The sequence below is a fragment of the Electrophorus electricus genome, chromosome 20, assembly GCF_013358815.1.
Source record: "Electrophorus electricus isolate fEleEle1 chromosome 20, fEleEle1.pri, whole genome shotgun sequence".
Lineage (NCBI taxonomy): Eukaryota > Metazoa > Chordata > Actinopteri > Gymnotiformes > Gymnotidae > Electrophorus > Electrophorus electricus.
Genome location: NC_049554.1, coordinates 6,205,838 through 6,220,837, shown reverse-complemented (window position 1 = coordinate 6,220,837; position 15,000 = coordinate 6,205,838). Strand labels below are relative to the sequence as shown.

At 47.0% G+C, this 15,000-nt stretch overlaps 1 protein-coding gene across 7 annotated transcripts in view; it reads left to right on the top strand.

Moving 5' to 3' along the window:
* Positions 1–15,000, top strand: part of LOC113580750 (chemokine-like protein TAFA-1) — a 140,518-nt gene that overhangs the window by 29,871 nt on the left and 95,647 nt on the right. The gene's annotated exons all lie outside the window — the stretch shown is intronic.

The window sequence follows — 15,000 nt, the reverse complement described above, 5'->3', positions numbered from 1 at the left end:
CCTACATCACCACCCTAAACCCTACTGTACTGTCCCTACATCACCACCCTAAACCCTACTGTACTGTCCCTACATCACCACCCTAAACCCTACTGTACTGTCCCTACATCACCACCCTAAACCCTACTGTACTGTCCCTACATCACCACCCTAAACCCTACTGTACTGTCCCTACATCACCACCCTAAACCCTACTGTACTGTCCCTACATCACCACCCTAAACCCTACTGCTCTGTCCATACACCCTACATTCTTTGTTGTCTCTGATCATGCACGGGTGACCCCTCATCCCGATAGTGTTACTTTGGCCTTGGTCTCATGTAACAAACGCGTGTGACACTCCCCAGTGGATGTGGTGTGGATGGAGATTCTGGCCTTATGCTGCGGACCCAGCGTTTGCAGCAGGAGAAACCAATAAGATAAAGCAATAAATCACCCTTTTTTAGTTAGTCCAAGTCCAACAACAGTGCTTAAATGCAGGGCTCATTATCCAGTGGCCCAGAATGAGTGTTGGTTTGTGTCCATATATGTGTGTTTGTTTGTGTTTATTCAGCAGGGACTGAGCCAATACGGGGAGCTATATGTGTGTGTGTGTGTGTGTGTGTGTGTGTGTGTGTGTGTGTGTGTGTGTGTGTATGTGTGTGTATGTGTGTTTACATGTACATATTGCTCTATATGAAAGTGTTTTCTGAATTCTTCCCAGTATCTGTTGGGGTAGTAAGACCCATGAAATATTAATGTGTTGCTCAGGCTTAATGCGTCATAAATCATATTTTGATGCTCACTAGTCTTGCTGCATCGTAATTGGCCTATCTTCTCGTTAAGGAAATATGAATGAGAGTAAACACGATCCAAAACAACGATCTCCCCTAATTTAAAGCTTGTGGAGGCAATGAAGGATCATAATGTCACTACAGTGTATTCAAGAGCAAAGTGATGTTATGCTATGTCATATCACACCTCAGATGGCATGAGCAGTGGACAGAGGACCTTCAGCGCTAGTCTGTGGAGCTTCAGGACCTTCAGTGCTGGTCTGTGGAGCTTCAGGACCTTCAGCGCTAGTCTGTGGAGCTTCAGGACCTTCAATGCTAGTCTGTGGAGCTTCAGGACCTTCAGTGCTAGTCTGTGGAGCTTCAGGACCTTCAGTGCTAGTCTGTGGAGCTTCAGGACCTTCAGTGCTGGTCTGTAGAGCTTCAGGACCTTCAGCGCTAGTCTGTGGAGCTTCAGGACCTTCAGCGCTAGTCTGTGGAGCTTCAGGGCCTTCAGCGCTAGTCTGTGGAGCTTCAGGACCTTCAGCGCTAGTCTGTGGAGCTTCAGGGCCTTCAGCGCTAGTCTGTGGAGCTTCAGGACCTTTAGCGGAGGACCTTCAGGGAACAGGAGACCCCTTTATTAAACATCACATTAGCAAGAGAAACTTCAAGATACTCCACTTTTGCCATTTCATCCAGAGAGAATAAAATCAATTTCTTTCATTCTTCTGCCAGGTAATATGTGGTAACCTCAAAAAGAATCAGATTTGACTCATCATGGAGGGGGGTGATTATCACAGATTAGAATCGATTTGGGTGGGTAGACAGGTGGTGTGGGAGGGGCATAGGACTACTTCAAGCTGACTCGGGACATCCGGGGTTCACAGACTCGGGGCCGGTTCTCGCGTCCCGTGGCCTCGGAGTGCCGTGTGCAGGATGGAGGGTGAGGCATCTGACGTCGCCAGTGGAGGCAGGTAGTGATGGAAGTTCTAAGACAAACAAACAAACAAACAAACAAACAAACATACATGTCCCCACAGTGCTCAGTGTGTTGCATGGTTAGTGATCCGTCTACTGTGCCTTACAGTAATACTGGAGCTTTGTAAAAATAGCACGAATGTGTCAGCAAAGGGTGTAATGGACTTAATTAGCTAAGGGGATGCAGGGTAGGATAAAGATGTTTGTATTGTGTGTGTGTGTGTGTGTGTGTATGCGCGTGCAGAAATTCACTGAACCCACGCATGACCTGTGTGTGTGCTTAAGTACCTCTTGGCAGAACACGTTCCTTCCCCTCCACAGCGCGACCGACATGCACCTCAAACACAGTAGCGGTAATGAGGGTGATTTACACTGGCTTATCTAAATCACTCTCCCACCCACACACACACACACACACACACACAGATGCATACACACTCACAGCACAACATGAGACTAAGTGCTCTATAATTTATTGCTCTGTCATTCACTAGTCAAACCACCCGCGCACACACACACACACCTACATGGGTAATGTCGTGACTGGTGAATCTGTGTAGACCCTGACAGCCACCTCTTCAGGCCCTGATATTCAACTCATTAACGCAGAAGTGAACACCAAGCTGCAGGAGCCAGAGCCAAGTGACCCTCAAACCAAGGAGCTGCCCTGACCAGCACGGACTCTCCCTGGGCCCAGAGACAGAGGTCTGGTGGACAGCAGCTTCCTGCTAATCTAGCGTACTGGAGCCTAACCCAGCTGTCTGCTGTGGCCTGGGATCCTGAGTTGGGATCCCGTGGTACACTGACCTGTTGTAGCTTGGTGATCAATCCCACAGCGATTTGGGTTTCATCACCGGGCTGAAGAGAAGCACTGAAGGAATTTCTCAGCACGGAGACAGACGGGCTGTTTTACGACGTCCGCGCCAGTGTGTGTCTCAAGCTGCCCTCAAGTCCCGGGAAATCCACTGCAGTGCTGGACGGCGTCGAGGCACGCGGAGCCTGATAGGGTTTGGCATTATTAAATCTGTACTCCTAAGCCCCGCCCCCACACTGACTCCTCCTGCTCCTGTTTTTGTATAGGAAAGGTCATCGTCTGGAGAGATAGTTGCGCACACACAAACACTCGCACGCACACACACACACACACACACGCACGCACACACAGACTCATAGATATCCGATGATGACACAGGGCCCTCCTGTCTGGCCAGGACTCACAGGCTGGTTTAATGAAGGACGGTACAGTGGGTTTATGAAACGCCCAACATTCCACAGGGCAGATGAGCTTTGCCGAGAGGAAAGCGTGACACAGAAGTATCCGGAACTATCTCCACTGCTGAAACACTCTCACGCCGCCGCTGACAGCCAGCCGCACTGTGGAGACACAAAATAGCTCTCCTGGAATTGTGGAAGTTATAGTGAAAAAAAGAAAGAAAAAAAGGTGTTTTTTTTTAAGTTTTCTGCCAGTTTTTCGCCTTTCAGTTTTGCCGTATTGAGCCACATTTTGAAGAGGAGCTCTGCGGGTTTCCACTGACGCAATTTCCACTGCCAGGAAAGTGGCTTTAAACGTGCCCACAGTGTCCTGTGGTTGTCGACCTTACAGTCGATTTTCTATCAGTTATTACCAGCTGACATATTATATGATGCATATACTTATAAGGTGAACAGTAAGTGTCAGCAGGTTGGACTCATTGGAACCGGCATGGCGTGCTTGTAGATCTGATCACTGTCCCTGCCATCTATACATGGTGCCACACTGGACAGACACACACACACACACACACACACACACTGTATACACACAGAGTAGAGGAGTGTATTTCTTAATGCCAAACTCAAAAGAAGATATGACGAAATTGCAGTCCCAAATTGGTGCCCCCATACTGAGCTGCTCATTGGTGCATATTCAACACGCAGTGTGTGTATGCAGATGAGGAGTTCAAAGGGAAGGAGTGTGGGGCATTTCTACAGCTCAACCACACACACACACACACACACACACACACACACACACACACATACAGGTACACTTTCACTCTGCTTAAATAAATACACACAGTGAGGGAGTGAGCAGTATCTTCTATTTCCATCACTCGGATTTCATCTTCTATTTCCACACACACACATACACACACACACACACACACTCCTATGTACACACACAGTACAGCTGATGTATCTCCTGTCTCCCTTGCTCACTAAAACAAAAGGTTATTGCATGCATGCTTGATCCAGATGCAGCACTTTAATGGTCTTACATAAGCTCCGCCTCACCTACGCATGACTCCGCCTCACCTCCCCATGACCCCACCTCCCTCCGGCGCTTTAACATGGCTCTCTCATGGAGCGTTCGCCCTCCACCAGGAGTCCTCCAGCCCACCACCCCCAACTGAGAGTGCCTCCTGATGGGAAGAGACATGCAGCTGGAGCCTGCCGCGGTCACTGAGTGGGCCTGCGCCCCTCAGCAGACATGAAGACCACCCAGGGGCCTGTCTCTCCTGTTTTGGCTCTTTATCTCTCTCCATCTCTGCTTCTCTCGCCACATTTTGTGTGCACTTTGCAGAGTTGGGCCGTGGCATCCCACCCATAAACCCCCTGACGTTTTGCAGGCGAGGCAGAGTAGGAGAGACAAATGGACAGAGAGAAGGCAAATTCCACACAAAACCAAACTGAGATCTAACAGGCCAGCGGAAGCCAAGAGAAGCCGGAGAGAGACGATCTGAGAACATGAGATACAGGACAGAGACAGAGCAGAGAGAGAGAGAGATGGAGATGTTTTCTAGCTTATGCTCTGGACATGTGCTTAGTGTGTTGTTTGGTGTTGCGAGAAGTGCCAGCAAATGGTGTTGTGTGTGTGTGTGTGTGTGTGTGTGTGTGTGTCTGAGAGAAAAATCAGTAGCTTTATGTAGAGGTGCTCATGTGTGCTTGTTTGTCAAACAAGGCCAAGTGTGTTTGCTGTGGGGGTTTTTTGTTGTGAGTTGTGAGGGGCAGTTGTGAGGGGCAACCCAGAGTGTGTTGTGTGTGTGTGTGTGTGTGTGTGTGTGTGTGTGTGTTTATGTGTGAGGGGTAATGGGGAAGGGTGTTTAGAGTGACTGGCCCTGCTGTGTGACATCCTGCTATCTCACTTATCCTTTGTTTGCTCAATTTCCTCAACAGAGGACTGCGCACCTGGGCTCCAGACCCCACACTAGCCCTGTCCTCTCTCTCTCTCCACCTCTCTCATTCTCTCTCCACCTCTCCACCCTCCCAGCGTCGAAGCGCCATTTACTGTTGCGAATGAATAAGCCCTCCAGACAGCTTCGCCCTTCAGTCATTGCAAACCATTTCCGCCATTTTGTGACACTGAAAAAGATAAAGAGTGAGAGAGATATATATCACACCCTCGCACCCTTCATTCAGAGAGAGCGCGAGAGAGACACAGAGAGAGAGCAGCAAACGTTTTCTGCGTTCTGAAAGCGAAGGTCGGGTTTAGTGCCACTCTGTGCTTTGTGATGATAACGATGAGGGTCTCATGTCACAGTAATATGCCCCGCCTCTTTTGTGCTGCTAATGCCCGTTAATTGCTGTAATGGGAGCGAACCCCCCACCCCACCCCACCCCACCCCACCCCCCGCCCCGCACGTGCGGAGGCGCCAGCCGCGTCCCTAATGGAGCCGGCCGTGGCCGCGGAGCTCCCCCCGTCCTCCGCGATGTTACGCACCTGTGGCAGAGGCGGGCGGACAAGCGGTCCAATCGCTGCCTTCCTCGCCGGTCTCCCATTAGCTCTGTCTGCGCGCCCGCCGGCCCGCCGCCCGCTAATTGAAAGGGACCCATTGAACAGCGAGCTGCAGGTCAGGCCGCTGCTGGCTGGCCGTCATCTGCATGTTAATGCGCTCGGTGGCCTCTGGGAAGACAGCAGCAGGAGGAGAGTGGAACGGTGGAACAGAGAGCCCTTCTCTCGCCTGCCACGCCGCGGACCAGCCAACGTCGCCCTGCCATTTTGGGCTCGCGTGTGAAGGGTCAAACTATAAATGCCAAAATATATCGAAGGTCCATTCGCAGTTTGTTGATCTTAGAGTGTGTCGCACATGAGAGTGTGTGTGCAGTTCGCACACAGGCATGGAACAGGGAAGAAAGACAAACAGAACAGGTACAGAAACGCGAGCAGGTCAAGTAATTCAGGACAGAAAGAAAAGAGTGAAACTGTGAAACTGAGAGATACAGGAAAACGTGACTATACAGGTTAACGTGAGTGAACCAGGTTAACGTGAGTGAACCAGGTTAACGTGACTGTATCTGGTTAATGTGACTGTATCAGGTTAACGTGACTGTATCTGGTTAACGTGACTACCAGGTTAATGTGACTGTATCAGGTTAACGTGACTGTATCAGGTTAACGTGCCTGTATCAGGTTAACGTGACTGTATCTGGTTAACGTGACTGTACCAGGTTAACGTGACTGTATCAGGTTAACGTGAGTGAACCAGGTTAACGTGCCTGTATCAGGTTAACGTGACTGTATCTGGTTAACGTGACTGTATCTGGTTAACGTGACTACCAGGTTAATGTGACTGTATCAGGTTAACGTGACTGTATCAGGTTAACGTGCCTGTATCAGGTTAACGTGACTGTATCTGGTTAACGTGACTGTACCAGGTTAACGTGACTGTATCAGGTTAACGTGAGTGAACCAGGTTAACGTGCCTGTATCAGGTTAACGTGACTGTATCTGGTTAACGTGACTGTACCAGGTTAACGTGACTGTATCAGGTTAATGTGACTGTATCAGGTTAACGTAACTGTATCTGGTTAACGTGACTGTACCAGGTTAATGTGACTGTATCAGGTTAACGTGACTGTATCAGGTTAAAGTGACTGTATCAGGTTAACGTGGTTGTATCAGGTTAACGTGACTGTATCAGGTTAAAGTGACTGTATCAGGTTAATGTGACTGAACCAGGTTAACGTGGCTGTATCTGGTTAACGTGGCTGTACCAAGTTAACATGACTGTACTAGGTTAACGTGGTTGTATCAGGTTAATGTGACTGTATCAGGTTAAAGTGACTGTATCAGGTTAACGTGGTTGTATCAGGTTAAAGTGACTGTATCAGGTTAACGTGGTTGTATCAGGTTAACGTGACTGTATCTGGTTAACGTGACTGTACCTGGTTAACGTGACTGTACCAGGTTAATGTGACTGTATCAGGTTAACGTGACTGTATCAGGTTAACGTGGTTGTATCAGGTTAACGTGACTGTATCAGGTTAATGTGACTGAACCAGGTTAACGTGACTGTATCTGGTTAACGTGACTGTATCAGGTTAACGTGACTGTATCAGGTTAACGTGGCTGTACCAGGTTAATGTGACTGTATCAGGTTAAAGTGACTGTATCTGGTTAACGTGACTGTACCAGGTTAATGTGACTGTATCAGGTTAACGTGACTGTATCAGGTTAACGTGGTTGTATCAGGTTAACGTGACTGTATCAGGTTAAAGTGACTGTATCTGGTTAAAATGGCTGTATCAGGTTAATGTGACTGAACCAGGTTAACGTGACTGTATCTGGTTAACGTGACTGTATTAGGTTAAAGTGACTGTATCAGGTTAAAGTGGCTGTATCAGGTTAACGTGACTGTATCAGGTTAACGTGACTGAACCAGGTTAACGTGACTGTATCTGGTTAACGTGACTGTACCAGGTTAACGTGACTGTATCAGGTTAATGTGACTGAACTAGGTTAACGTGACTGTATCGGGTTAACGTGACTGTATTAGGTTAAAGTGACTGTATCAGGTTAAAGTGGCTGTATCAGGTTAATGTGACTGTACCAGGTTAACGTGACTATACCAGGTTAACGTGACTGTATCAGGTTAAAGTGGCTGTATCAGGTTAACGTGACTATCAGGTTCACTAACACTATCCAGTATTTCATCCTTACTGGGTTGGGGGCAACTTTAGCAGCAGTGCTTGACACTTCCAGTTCACAGAACACTGTGTGAGGGAGGTGTGTGTGTCTGGGAGAGAGAGAGAGAGAGAGAGAGAGAGAGAGAGAGAGAGAGAGAGAGAGAGAGAGAGAGAGAGAGAGAGAGAGAGAGAGAGAGAGAGAGAGAGAGAGAGAGAGAGAGAATGTGTGTGAAAGAGAACAGAGATGTATGTAACTGTGTGATTAAATAAACAGTCATGTCTCTATGCATACATATAGACTGGCAGGGACAAGAAAACACAAGTATAGCACTTATCATTGTTTAAGAGAGACCGTATGTATTTGTACTTCTAGGTATCAGCATTCATCCCTGTATTCTACAGTATTCTAGTTCATTCATCCCTGTATTCTACAGTATTCTAGTTCATTCATCCCTGTATTCTACAGTATTCTAGTTCATTGGTATGTTTGATTCTAACCTACTGTACTGTACTTAGATATATTCTATGAGTAAATGACAAAGCACTTTTGTAAGTCGCTCTGGATAAGAGCGTCTGGTAAATGCCGTAAATGTAAATGTAAGTGTATATCTCGTTGTGTGTGTGTGTTTGATAGAGAGACCAATGTGCCTATCTGAAGGACACCGGTTTGCGTGTCAACAGGAGCACCAGGGGAACACTCAGGAAACCTGACCTCTTAAACCAGATCCAGAATCGATCCTCTGAGCTGCCTTAAAAAATGAGCTACCCAAACAGGTTTTCTGGAGCTTCCGATAACCACCTATCAGCATTCCAGTTGGATACTCCGGAGAGCGGCGGGAACTGTTCCACCGTAGTCAGTCTCAGAGAACACATGCCAGTGTGACGATTTAGTCTGCTGTAAACAATCTTGCTCCGGTGGTTTCTCTGGCCGCATGGTCGTGTGCTTCCTGCCTAAACTGGTTGGAGTACTTGGAGGAGTCCCTCAGAGACTGGGTGGAGTATTGGGAGGAGTTCCTCAGAGACTGGGTGGAGTACTGGGAGGAGTCCCTCAGAGACTGGGTGGAGTATTGGGAGGAGTCCCTCAGAGACTGGGTGGAGTACTGGGAGGAGTCCCTCAGAGACTGGGTGGAGTATTTGGAGGAGTTCCTCAGAGACTGGGTGGAGTATTGGGAGGAGTTTCTCAGAGACTGGGTGGAGTATTGGGAGGAGTTCCTCAGAGACTAGGTGGAGTATTTGGAGGAGTTCCTCAGAGACTGGGTGGAGTACTGGGAGGAGTCCCTCAGAGACTGGGTGGAGTATTGGGAGGAGTTCCTCAGAGACTGGGTGGAGTATTGGGAGGAGTCCCTCAGAGACTGGGTGGAGTATTGGGAGGAGTTCCTCAGAGACTGGGTGGAGTACTGGGAGGAGTCCCTCAGAGACTGGGTGGAGTATTGGGAGGAGTTCCTCAGAGACTGGGTGGAGTATTGGGAGGAGTCCCTCAGAGACTGGGTGGAGTATTGGGAGGAGTTCCTCAGAGACTGGGTGGAGTACTGGGAGGAGTCCCTCAGAGACTGGGTGGAGTATTGGGAGGAGTCCCTCAGAGACTAGGTGGAGTATTTGGAGGAGTTCCTCAGAGACTGGGTGGAGTACTGGGAGGAGTCCCTCAGAGACTGGGTGGAGTATTGGGAGGAGTCCCTCAGAGACTAGGTGGAGTATTTGGAGGAGTTCCTCAGAGACTGGGTGGAGTATTTGGAGGAGTTCCTCAGAGACTGGGTGGAGTATTTGGAGGAGTTCCTCAGAGACTGGGTGGAGTATTGGGAGGAGTTCCTCAGAGACTGGGTGGAGTATTTGGAGGAGTTCCTCAGAGACTGGGTGGAGTATTTGGAGGAGTTCCTCAGAGACTGGGTGGAGTATTGGGAGGAATCCCTCAGAGACTGGGTGGAGTACTCGGTGGAGTACTGGGTGGAGAATGCTGCTTTAAAAAGGCCATTTGTCTGAATTTAAACAGGTTCCCTGGCTTAATGTTTCTAAAGTAGACCAGAGGGGCCCGTAAGGACTGTGGTTTTACCCACAGATTGATGTACAATAGAGCATCTTTCTCTTTCTCTCTCTCTCTCTCTCTCTCCTCATCTTTCTTTTTCTCATTTGTAAATCCCTCTCCATCCTCCTCTTTAATACACCATAATTTAATCTGTTTACCTCTGTTAGCACATCCTCTCTGTTCAGTATCTGGTCTGGTAAGTCCTACATCAATGCAAACCTCATTGGTTTCCCATTCACACAGGCCAAACAGCACATGATACCCTAGTTCAGATCTGTTAAGAGTGTGCCTGTGTGTGTGTGTGTGTGTGTGTGTGTATATGTGTGTGTGTGTGTGTGTGTGTGTGTGTGTGTGTGTGTGTCTGTATGTCTTTGTGTGTGTGTGTGTGTCCCCTAAAGATGAATGAGGAGTGGTGAGAATCCACAGCTCACTGATCGATGTGTCTTAGTTTTTTCCGCTGTGCGGACGCTTGTTTTAAAAGTGAACATATGGAAACAGAGCACTGCTAAAGAGAGCCGTAAGCTCTTTGCTCAAACAGAAGAGAGATGTTACTTACAGTGCGCTGCGTGTGGGGCAGTGCACACACACTCAGACACTCTTATCAGCCATCAGCCGTGAAAGACGCACATTAACACGCACATCACTATTACTATGTTAACGCCCAAGGAGAGACTCACCAGTGCTGTTAACAGCAATCTAAATCTGTCCTTTACACTGCCAAGAATACACATCCCAAACTCATAGATAATAATCAGATAATCATATTTTTATTGATCAATAATGGCTACATAAAAGGTGCCCTGGAATTTATTGAATATTTTTAAATTATTGTGAGGTTTATATAGAAGGTGTGTGACTTGGGTTGAGTCAAAACATCCCCAGCTGTGGTTTTTCACACCTATTTACAACACTGTGATTGGGACAAGCTGTTTTCTGTTTCTTTTACAACCCTGGTGGGCTCATGAGTAATTGATGAGCTTTGCTCTGATTGGCCGGTTTACAGCACGGCAAAAGCGATGACTCCCACAGAATCATTAAGTCAAATCAATCGCTACTTTATTTATGCATCTGACTGTATATGTGTGAGCCTGCACTGGAGGATATTAAGGTTCTTAAACAAAACCGACTGACTACACGTCTTTTCAAATCATTTCCACATCAGTGGTAGAGAAGCTAACATTAGCTAGCTATAGGCCTAAATAGGATATTTCTAAGCAACTGAACTAGTTAGCTACTGTTGTGTCTTGTTGATGAAAAATACATTAGAAATTTACTTAGAAAGATGCATCTTATAGTGCAGATTTACATGACAGCACAGGCCATTTCTTTGAATGGGACGCAGGCAGTGAAATGAACCTCTGTAAATAAACTATTTAGTTAGCTAGCGTTAGCTACTCAGAGTTTGCTAGTAGTTAACAATACCCGTACTAGCCAGCTAGTTGCTATTAATTTCGACAGCTTCTCAAAGTAAATGAAACTTGTTAGCCAACTATTAAACACTCAGTGGAAGATGACCTGGCTTCAACTGTCAGAAACAAGAGAAACCACACAGCTAGGTGGCTAGCGGGCTCCTTAACAGAGTGCACTGTGACACCATTAAAGTTGCGACTGCCCCTCAGTGTCAAACACTGAAGCCATGTCGATATCGTCTAAGGTCTGAGAAACTGAAATATGAGCATCGGTCCTGTCCGGGTCTACGGTGTCAGTGCATTATTCTTGACAATGCCAGCAGAACTGTTGAGGTTTTGGCTGTGCAGGTTCATGGTAATATTGCTTGGGATAGGACATGCACTGGTGCATGCAAATTCCCAAGGCCGTAAATATTAATCAGTCAAGACTGTTTCATAACGCTTTAGGATTTTTGGAGTCTGTCCATTTTCCGACCCTGTTTTGCCAGATTTACATTTGAAGGAGAAGACGACCGAGTTTGACGTTCGCAGCGTGTCAGTCCGCATGTCCTTGTTCAGCTGTGTCAAGGTAAATATAGTTTTCCATTCTACGGCACGTTTAAATCAAATTCTGATCCATATCCTCATTATGTTTGGACAGCTCATTCTGAGAGCTGTCACAGAGGTGACATAACCCATATTTACACCCATGCGCAGTAAGGCTCCTTCTGAACGGGGGCCAGGAGAGTCACAGGGATCCCTTCCCCACAGCCCCTGACAGCCAAATCCGGAACGTCATTTAACCCAGTGTGACTGTACTGACTAAACCCTGGAATGCAGACCAGGTCCCAGCCCACACGACCACCAGTCCTGTCTCTCGTTCTGCTCAGATTACATCCGGCGTGCCTGAGATGAGGCGGATACCCACAGCCTTTCCAAACGCAAATCAGGTGAATGGTGGAAGGAAGGGATGGTCTGGTTTCCTGGTTGTTAACACAGCCTACTCCAGGGCTGGCTGTGGTGCGGAGTGACTCCCCGAACCCCCCGAGGTTTCCTCGCTCACCAAGCTAACTGGCTCGGAGGTTGGTAAGACAACTCTGGCTGAGTGGGCTTCCGTTTGAGTTACAGTGAAAAGCAGGTGGGTTTTATGGACCGTGTGTAACTATCAAAGGGAATTGGCTCATGGGGAAATGTTCTTCCTGTAAGGCTTTTCAGCTCTAATCTTCTATCGTGGGTGGACATGTATAATGCATTTGTGAGATCTAGACTTAGATCTGGTTATTCTCGGTGGTCTAGAAACACTCCCACTCTAGAAATAATTCAACAGGAATCGCCATGGCGTCCAATGATATACGGTTCCTATGCTACAACCATCGTCCCTTGAGTCTTGAACCGACGGCGTAAATGGATGTGTGAACATGTGGATCGTTCGTTTATACCGTAACAACAGAAAGAGGATTCAGGTTAATGCAATCTAGTCTTGGTACAAAGCTGTATAATTGGAGTTCTTTTCCAAACATAGTTGACAGGACAGATGAAGTGAGATGAACAGATAAACTGCAGTTTTACAGCGGCATTCCAACCTGTGTAGTATCGTGTGCTCTTGTCTAATGTTTCCCTGGTGTCCAAGGGCCTTTACAGATACTGCACATGCAGATGTTCTTCCGGGATGTGAAGTATTGAAGTAATTGATTTTCTACTTCTGCTAAACGTCTATAGTACAGCACTGCGCTGGTTGTGATATCTTTAATGTGTATGAGATATGCACTCTGCAGTGATATAATCTATATAAATACCAAGCAGACGCTCAGGATTAAAATGATTCTGATCACGACGCCAAGCAATGTTGAGATGGAGCTTCACAGTCCCTCAACTGTTATCATCCACACGGAAGAGGGAACTTATTCCCGCAGTCCGTCAATGTTCCCGAAAGGCAGGCGATCACACCATCCAGGCATGGGAGAGTCAGGAGCTGGTTCCCAGGTGACTCGTAGAGATGAAAGAAACTGCAATCTGGTCCCTTGTGGATGCATTAATGCAAGGGATTAGATTTAATTTCAATGTTGGGGGTGATGGGATTAAATCAACAGTATTTCTGAAGAGCAGATCTTGAGTGTGTTAGACACCAAAGGTGCTAAGAGAAGTCTTGATGTTTTAAATGGTGCACTGACAAATGATCAGATCGTCGTAACTGATCTGTCTCTCTGATTCACACCCCACACTCACACACAGCCTGTGACCTGCATCATAAACACATGTAAAAACACGTTTGTTTGTAACAAAACAAACCACTTAAAAAGTGCTTGAAATTTCAGTCCATTATGCTGATTTTTTTAGTGTCTCTCCTGCCTCCTTAGACATAGCTAGCGAACTTAATTACATATTAGGAGACGCACAAGATTTAACCACAAGGTAACAGAGCGAAACAATATATAGTCTGATCACAACTGTAAAAGTGTCTTATTCTACTGAGTGGTAGAAGTCAGGCTAATACACCCTTAGTTTTAAAGTATCTACATACCAAAGCTCAGCCAGTACTGACACTTCCAGAATGCTGTATGTATGTGGGTTCAGGTAAACATCACCTGACACAGACCTGGTTCACCCAGGCAACAACCAAGTCAGAATGACTCTCATGTGTGTGAGTTAAGGACTTTACCTACAGGACCCCACTGGTTGGGATTCAAACCCACACCCTCCTGCAACAAAGTCAGTAGCATAACCCTCAGTGGCTATTAAGCCACTTTGCCCATTCGAAATGAGCAATGAACAATCACGTCAGTACCCTGGGGGACACGCTTTATGTATATAGCACCTTTTCGTGTTTGTCCTTCACGTGTGTACATAGTCCATGCGCAAGAGTCCATACACGCCTCTGGGAACAGTCAAGGTCAGTGAATCTCGCACACACACATCCATCTTACAATAACACACACACTCTGTCGGAATCATAGCTCTAATCCATTTTCCGTGATTTATTAGCATCTTGCTGCTTGTGCTCATCTTACTGCATGTTCTTTACCTCCGCACAGTGTACCGTCTCCTGTCTAACTGTAATCATCCACATATCCGTCTCTACCCTAGAGTAGGGTTTCAGACGGGAGGCAGGGAGCGTCAGGGAGAGTCAGAGAGAGGCAGGGAGAATTAGAGAGAGTCAGGGAGAGGTAGAGAGAGTCAGGGAGAGGCAGAAGAGAGTCGGAGAGAGGTAAAGAGGTAGAGAGAGTCAGAGAAAGGTAGAGAGTCATTATAGGCAGACAGAGGCAGGGAGAATCAGAGAGAGGCAGGGAGAGGCAGAGAGAGGCAGCATCAGCTGCTCAGAGTGACAAAAAGCAAAGAGAGAGTCAGACGAGGACAGACAGAGAGACAGGAAAGTGGAGAGAGAGAAAGACAGCAAGAAAGATGGAGAGAGAGAGAGAAGGATGGAGTGGGATAGAGTCTTTTAGTACTATTAATAATGACAGGTCTGAAATTGAAATTGGTTTTGCACTTGGGGGGATATTTTCTCCATCTTGTGCACTAAACAACAGCAGAAACAAAACAGCAGTGTCTCGTCTGCATCTTGTCAGAGCTAAATTAGAATGAACTATTTTGATATTTTGCCTGACATTGCACGTGTAATAGGTACATATCGTTTTTGGTCTCGTGACTGTGGGGGGGGGGGACCATGACCTCGTGGTAATGACTTTCAGGCGATTCCTTATCGGACGGTCTCGGGCTATGTATCGGAGGACGTTTGCGTTGGAGGTGTGGTGTCCTGTCGTCCTGCTAAATTAATCCAAGTGTAATGAGTAAATGTTTGTTGAATGCAGTAATTAGTCCCGGCCTGTTTACACAGAGCTCTTTCATGCCTGTGCTCTCAACACCCTGGATTTCAGAGTTCATGCTTCTATGAAGAAAAATCAATTAGGGTCTCAATGTATTATTCAAAAAGACTTGAAAAGTAATCAGAGTGAGAACTTTTGAACCCCACAGAGTAAA